The 8,399-nt window shown below is 48.4% G+C and overlaps 1 pseudogene; it reads right to left on the bottom strand.

Moving 5' to 3' along the window:
- Window positions 1-4,321: 4,321 nt before the first annotated feature.
- Window positions 4,322-8,189, bottom strand: LOC119299808 (annotated as a pseudogene).
- Between the last annotated feature and the right edge of the window lie 210 nt (window positions 8,190-8,399).

The raw sequence follows: 8,399 nt of genomic DNA on the forward strand, positions 1-8,399 counted from the left end.
GCATATGGAATAAAATGTCACAAAAAAAACAACATATGAAGATGTTTTCTGCCCTGTACAAAGATCTGTATTGGTGGAGAAGAAACTCCCCTAATGCAATGGTGGAGGGATGAGAAAGGGGATAATATCCATGGGTTTCATCCTGCAGCAGCAACGTAGATGAATGTGATGATTGGGGGCGTCGATCTCCTTCAGCGAAAGCGATGCCGTGGATCTGACGCGAGCGCCATCGCTGGAAGGACAACAAGATTTCCAGCGTGCCTACCATTAGGAGGAGGCTACACCCAATTGCAGGAACTGTGGTCGGGAGGCAGTGACCTGGGAGGTGAACATATATACATGGATGGGTTGAGAATCGAAGGGGAAAAGATGCCCTCAAATTGATGAGCATGAGTGCTATGGTGCCTCACCCGTTTCATGCATGGGCATTTGTGGCCGGGAGAGCAACGTAGAGGCAGAAGGGATAGCGGCAGCAATAACGTGGTAGTGGGAAGGTCAACCAATAAGGAGGTTAATGCTAACATGTGGCCGGGGAGCGGCGGCCCAAGAGAGAGAGGGAGCTTCGGCCGTGATGGAGACTATCCGAGGAACAGCATAGTGGCGACAGGGTGGTCGTTGGGCTGGCCGGAGTGCGTCGGTCATGGCGGCGGAATGTGCAGCGGCACCGGCGGGCTGGTGGAGCACCGGCAGGCGATGACTGATACGCAGTGCGGACGATGGGCACAGCCTATTGATTCTTTTTCTCATGGGCTCCCACCAACGATGATAACACAACCCACGTCATGTACATCCCATTGATGATGTGGTATGAATGGTATTTTCTCAAAAAAAAGAATATGAAGGGTACTATTTGCAATTGATGATGTGGTTAGACTGCTGAGTTGGAGTGAGATGGATGGTTGCATATTGATTAGTGATGTTGATAACTTTAGATATTATAGATTCGATACCAATCCAGCACCATTCAACGGCGAGTTTAGGCTTCACGCCCGAGCCCTCGCTCCCGCTCGATTGTTACTATCCGGGTTAGAAGCGAGACTGGTGATCCACACCTGGTCGGCCACCACCGGCTGGTCGTCGTCGTTCCGGTGCCACGTCCACAACGCGAGTGTCGCATTCACCACCTGCAGCGGCTGCCGTGGCCGAAGCTCGCTTCCCGAAACACCGACGTCTTGGGTTGTGGGTCCATATACTCATCCGCCAGTCCTTCCCGGTTCCCGCCGTCTCCGATGGTCACGTGTATGTTGGGATAATCCAAACAATGCTTGAGTTAGTTTTGTGTAATCGTGATCAAGCTGGCCGGGTAATTAAGTAGGTAAGTTGAGATGTACGTGGGGTGGTCGGTTTGCAAGCCGTGTAGTATTTAGAATTAGCATGCTGCCCGTGTCCTAGTTAGGTTCCAACGTGAGTCCGGCTAGGAGCAGTTGTTTGAGTCGGTTTAGGTTAGCTAGCTAGCCCGTGAGGTCGTTTATATATATGCACATCGGTGCATCAGATTGTAACATCGTGGAGAAAACCAGAAAATCAATAAAGAGGAGAAGAACAAGGCACGACACGTGCCTTTGGCCATCAATTTTCTGTGGACGTGTGTTCGTGTGATTTGATGTGATCGATCCTGTGGGCGAATTTCCAACAATTGGTATCAGAGCAAGGTTCGAGTCAAGCTGCGCTTGCCCCGGGGTGGCGACCCTGCTAGCGCCTCGGGGCGGGCAATAGAGTCGTTGTTGTAGCAATGGAGAGGAGCAGGCGATAAAGTCGCTGGTGTAGCAACAACGAGGAGCGGGCGATATAGTCGCTGGGATGCAGCGACGAGGAGGAGTAGACAATTGTCGTTCGAGCGGCGACAAGGAGGATCGGGCAGTTGTCGTTCGGCGGAGCGGCGACAAGAAGGCGGCGATGACGCTGTCGCAAGCGAGGCGGCAGGGCTGTCATCGGCAAGGCGTTGATGGTCGTTGATGGTTATGGAGGTGCCGAAGTTGCAACACCGAGAAAATCATCGAGATCATCGTTGGAGGGTGCAAGGTGGAGATGGCGAAGTTGCGAGCCATCATCAAGGTGTGCACATGAGTTCTTGTAAGGTGCGTCCAAGATCTCAGGTGTGTAAGTCTTCTGCTGCAGTTGAGACGCGTCACTGGCGGAGGAGAATTGAGAGCGAGAGCAGATGGAAAAAGAAATTTGTGCCTTGCGTTTCCGTTCGTGATCAAGGAGTTCCGGCGAGTTCGTATACGGTGGAGATGAGTTGCACGTATATGGCGAGTTGTGTTGCCGCTGGACAGGAGGTGTCGTTTGGTAAGTTGTGTCACCAATGACAAAGAAAAAAAGATGTGGCGGGTGAATAGATGTGTGTTCCCGTGTGCAAGTAGTCGACGAGAAGATGAAGATCAACATGAGGATGGACGCGCACCAGTTAAGTTGAGTTCCTACATAAGGCTATGCGTTTAGTCTGCATGTAGCACGCTAAGATGTGGCAGCGTGGCTGGTAGTCCGGATAATTGTTGTTTTCAGTCTACAAGTCGGCATAAAAAAGATGGTGATCAAGTGGTGGCCATCATTACAAGGAGAGAAGTTGTGGCCCGGTACGTCGCGTCACCGAAGGCAATCAGCGGGATAAGATGAAGAGGTGATCGTCTGCGTGTCTCATTGGATAAAGAGTCGGATGTTTGGATTAGGGGGTGATTGTTGGGATAATCCAAATAATGCTTGAGTTAGTTTTGTGTAATCGTGATCAAGCTGGCCGGGTAATTAAGTAGGTAAGTTGAGATGTACGTGGGGTGGTCGGTTTGCAAGCCGTGTAGTATTTAGAATTAGCATGCTGCCCGTGTCCTAGTTAGGTTCCAACGTGAATCCGGCTAAGAGCAGTTGTTTGAGTCGGTTTAGGTTAGCTAGCTAGCTCGTGAGGTCGTTTATATATATGCACATCGGTGCATCAGATTGTAACATCGTGGAGAAAACCAGAAAATCAATAAAGAAAAAAAGAACAAGGCACGACACGTGCCTTTGGCCATCAATTTTCTGTGGGCGTGTGTTCGTGTGATTTGATGTGATCGATCCTGTGGGCAAATTTCCAATAATTGGTATCAGAGCAAGGTTTGAGTCAAGCTGCGCTTGCCCCGGGGTGGCGACCCTGCTAGCGCCTCGGGGCGGGCAATAGAGTCGTTGTTGTAGCAATGGAGAGGAGCAGGCGATATAGTCGCTGGTGTAGCGACAACGAGGAGCGGGCGATATAGTCGCTGGGATGCAGCGACGAGGAGGAGCAGACAATTGTCGTTCGAGCGGCGACAAGGAGGATCGGGCAGTTGTCGTTCGGCGGAGCGGCGACAAGAAGGCGGCGATGACGCTGTCGCAAGCGAGGCAACAGGGCTGTCATCGGCAAGGCGTTGGTGGTCGTTGATGGTTATGGAGGTGCCAAAGTTGCAACACCGAGAGAATCATCGAGATCATCGTTGGAGGGTGCAAGGTGGAGATGGCGAAGTTGCGAGCCATCATCAAGGTGTGCACATGAGTTCTTGTAAGGTGCGTCCAAGATCTCAGGTGTGTAAGTCTTCTGCTGCAGTTGAGACGCGTCACTGGCGGAGGAGAATTGAGAGCGAGAGCAGATGGAAAAAGAAATTTGTGCCTTGCGTTTCCGTTCGTGATCAAGGAGTTCCGGCGAGTTCCTATACGGTGGAGATGAGTTGCACGTATATGGCGAGTTGTGTTGCCGCTGGACAGGAGGTGTCGTTTGGTAAGTTGTGTCACCAATGATAAAGAAAAAAAGATGTGGCGGGTGAATAGATGTGTGTTCCCGTGTGCAAGTAGTCGACGAGAAGATGAAGATCAACGTGAAGATGGACGCGCACCAGTTAAGTTGAGTTCCTGCATAAGGCTATGCGTTTAGTCTGCATGTAGCACGCTAAGATGTGGCAGCGTGGCTGGTAGTCCGGATAATTGTTGTTTTCAGTCTACAAGTCGGCATGAAAAAGATGGTGATCAAGTGGTGGCCATCATTACAAGGAGAGAAGTTGTGGCCCGGTACGTCGCGTCACCGAAGGCAATCAGCGGGACAAGATGAAGAGGTGATCGTCTGCGTGTCTCGTTGGATAAAGAGTCGGATGTTTGGATTAGGGGGTGATTGTTGGGATAATCCAAATAATGCTTGAGTTAGTTTTGTGTAATCGTGATCAAGCTGGCCGGGTAATTAAGTAGGTAAGTTGAGATGTACGTGGAGTGGTCGGTTTGCAAGCCGTCTAGTATTTAGAATTAGCATGCTGCCCATGTCCTAGTTAGGTTCCAACGTGAATCCAGCTAAGAGCAGTTGTTTGAATCGGTTTAGGTTAGCTAGCTAGCTCGTGAGGTCGTTTATATATATGCACATCGGTGCATCAGATTGTAACATCATGGAGCAAATCAGAAAATCAATAAAGAAAAAAAAAACAAGGCACGACTCGTGCCTTTGGCCATCAATTTTCTGTGGGCATGTGTTCATGTGATTTGATGTGATCGATCCTGTGGACGAATTTCCAACAGTAACCGGCCCGCAGTGGTCCTCCATGCCGCCGTAGACGCGCGTGAACCTCTCGTACGCGTGCACGTGCCCCGCGAACACCGCGTCCACGCGCGCCGCGCCTCCATGGCGTCCCGCATGCCGTCGCCCTCCCCCTGGTGCGCCTCGTTGCTGTTGTACCACGGCGCGTGCACCAGCGCCACCACGAACGGCGTCCTGCCGCGGTCGATCCTGGCGAGGTCGCCCCGCAGCCACTCGTGCTGCGCCGTGCCGGCCTCGAAGCCCGTGTACGAGCCCAGCATGATGACAGGCACGATGCCGCCCGCGACGTCGAAGGAGTAGTAGAGGTTCGACCCCGACGGGGAGTCGCCGGCGTCGTACGGCATGCGCCACCGCGCGTTGTAGGCCTTGAAGGTACGCGGCTCGAGGAGCGGGATCCTCTCGATCTCGTGGTTGCCCTCGGTCACCATCCACGGCCGCGCGCTCGCCAGCGGCTCCACGAGCCGGCCGTACGAGTCCCAGCGCGGCTGGAGGAAGTCGGCGTACGACAGGTCGCCGGGGAGGAGGAGCATGTCGTAGTCGGCGGCCGCGATGTGCTGCAGCTTGCTCTTGGTCCAGCCGGTCTGTCCGAGGTCACCTGCAGGACGCCCACCGAAGCCATGCATGAAACCAGAGACCGAAATAAGTAAGGCGAAACTGAAGAGCATTTGATGTGATGTGATGTGATTCGATGCAGTACCGACGATGACGAAGGTGAAGGGGAGGCTGGCCGGCGGCGTCCGGAAGGAGAACTCGCGCGACGGGTCGGAGCTGCACCGGTAGTAGTACGTTGTGCTGGGTTTCAGTGGGCCGACTACGGCGTCGTGGATTTTCCCCGAGTGGTAGAGGGCTAGGTACGAGTAGCTCGTGGTGGTTCCGGTCGCTGAGAATGGGTACTGGCCTGAGGTCGTGCCGTACTCCACGACTGTCGGTGCATCGTCTTCAGTGATCCATGTCACCCTCATCTCGTCATGGCCAACAGTCGATATATGGACCTGAAAGTAGTAAACACAAAGTATTGGCAAGCTAGGCATTTCGAAAATTGGAAATCTTGTTTGCTCAATCATCGCATCTGATCGGTGGAACCCTATCTATATGTATAAAACGCGCGGTGGCGCATGCTCAATTGTCGAACAGCATTACTATAAATGTACACAGTTGATCATTAATCTATAAATTAATTTCAGTCATTTTATCCTTAATCATATGAACAGAAAGAAGGAATGTTAGCGTAATGTAGCTTCTCTAACATTCATGTTAGAGGATCCGATTCCCCGGTCAATACAGTCAATACATGCAAAATCAGTCAGGTCTGCTTTCAGTTTTGTTGGTTTGATTCGGTTCATTTTATATGGTTTATGATTTATATGGTTTTTATATTTCAGTTTATACGGTTTTATACATAGATACGGTTCCGTTTTGGTAATAATCATTTACTTTTGGTTTGGTTTCGGTAATGACAAAACTAATCAAAGTTGACGTGGATTTTGAGTAAACACATCACTTCACGTGTACATACATGATATATATCATAATGAGGAAAAAACAATTAGAAAGGGATATAGAAAGAACGTTGGATAAGCAGTCAGACTAATCACATAAACCGAAGCACTAAATGGGCTAGAAAGTACTGTGCTATAGCAGCCCATTACGCTTTTGAATCCAAAAAAAACTCAATTTTAGTTAATTTGGTTTAACCAAATGGTTTTTGGTTTCTAACAAACAAAACCGAAACGCAAATGGTTTTCAGATTTCAAAATTGAAACCGAAACCTGAAAAACCCGAAAATATTAGTTCAGTTTGATTTTTTGGGTTCGGTTGTTTGTTTTCTGTTCGGTTTTGCACACCCTGAAAAATCAGGCATCAGCATAGCTAGATCTAGATGCACACAACCCAACACGTCTTGTATAGATGCCGGTTTAGTCTTCAGATGGGCTCTACAGCCACCTAGGTTTTGTTAATCTTTTTCTCATGTTAATTAGCTATTGTTGTAGAAACAATAATCTAAGTAGTTACTATACGATCACCAATTCTAAAAAATAATTGACTTGTTTTCTTTTTACTCCATGCACTAATACAATCTCGCTCAGTTCTAGAATGAACGTAAATTAGAAATGGCTAATCCACCTCCTTCTAAAGAGATCTTCAAAAACAAAACAAAAACCTGGGGAATCAATCTGTTAGTCAACCGAAAAGAAAATCTTTAAGTCCACGATCATGTATGCCAATTCTTTATATACTCCCTCCGTTCCTAAATATTTGTCTTTCTAGGCATTTCAAATGGACACAACATACGAATGTATATAGACATATTTTAGAGTGTAGATTCACTCATTTTGTTTTGTATGTAGTCATTTGTTGAAATCTCTAGAAAAACAAATATTTGGGAACGAAGGGAGTAGAAATTAGGTACCTTTCAACGAGCTTTGCTTAGAAATGTGCAACCGTAGTGATTTTGTGCATATACAAACTTTTGTTGCAACTTCGTGTAACATGCAACTGAGTCGACTTATAATAGCAATTTTCTAGTTGACTATAAAATAGAAAATCCTCCTTACTGAGCACACCTATGCACATTATGCATCGGTTTGTTCTTTAATGACGAACTAAACTATTCCTTAACACTACATGGCAGCAACTTATGTTGAATGTTGTAGTTTATGGTTGGCATATCCCATTTACCTGTGCACGTCAGGAATTCAGGAGTACTACAGCGATGAACGATTTGTCTTTCTATTTGAAACGGGCAATGAGCAATTATCATGACTGACTGCGAGTACTATACGTAAGGAAGTAGTAGTAGCCACGTCATGGTGACAATGACCAAATTAGGCAAGTTTGACATGCTTGCTTCTAGTGCAAAATAAGCAGCCGAGCAGTTTCTTTCCCTCGCTTTCTTGAGCGATCGACAGTAAGCAAATGCTCTAAGCGATCCTTGGTGGCCTCCTCGTGTGATTCCAGTCATGCTGTTGGTCCAAGATACCAGTATCCAAGAAGCATAATCCATTGCCACCTTTCACTGAACTTCCTAGTATGGTTCAAAAGAATAACTTAACTTCCTAGTGTTCTATTTTAGCGAAATTGCCTACTATTGTTATCCATGGACGATGGACACCATGATCACAACGAATGCCACGCTCTGGCACATATAGCATGAGGTATTTTATTTTTGAAACGGAGGCAAAAGTTGTGCCTTATCGATTAATTGAGAAGAAGAGAGTTGCGTGATTAACTTACGAAGAAAAACCGGGCAGTGAAAAGATGAAGCATGAAGTATGATTATGGTATAATCATACCGTTGGACCAAATCACCTTTTCTTTCACCCCATGTACTGATTTGAGTTCGACAAAAGAAGCGAAGCGCAAACCACCCAAGACATATATTCACGGTGTGGAAAATGAATAATCATAAGGGAAATGCACTAATGCATACTGGATTTTATTCTCCAGGAACCGAAAGCTCGAAACAACTTCCATACAAGAACGACAACCAGGAAAGCATATATACCTGCATCGGCGTCTGACCACCGGCGTCCTTGGGCATGGAGAGCATCGCCCTCGGCCTGGGCCGCACGTAGGGCGAGGTGACGGCGAGCGAGGTAGGCAGCATGGACAAGACCAAGGCGGCGAGGACGATGAGAGCCAACGCTGTGCTCCCCGTTGCCATGGTCGAGAGAACGGAAGCAAAGTGGAGAGAGGGACAGGAGGTGAGGGCCCGAGGGTCAATATATATGAGAGAAAAAACTAACCGTGTATAGCAGAGCCAGGACACACCGCCGAAACGCCTGATGTTAGTGGGCAACCACGAAGGAAGTCAGTTTAAATTGGACGTGTTTCGGGTCTGAAATCTGACTTTTGGACGTTGGCGCCTGTCAGC

Source organism: Triticum dicoccoides, chromosome 5A (genome assembly GCF_002162155.2).
Source record: "Triticum dicoccoides isolate Atlit2015 ecotype Zavitan chromosome 5A, WEW_v2.0, whole genome shotgun sequence".
In the NCBI taxonomy this organism is placed as follows: Eukaryota; Viridiplantae; Streptophyta; class Magnoliopsida; order Poales; family Poaceae; genus Triticum; species Triticum dicoccoides.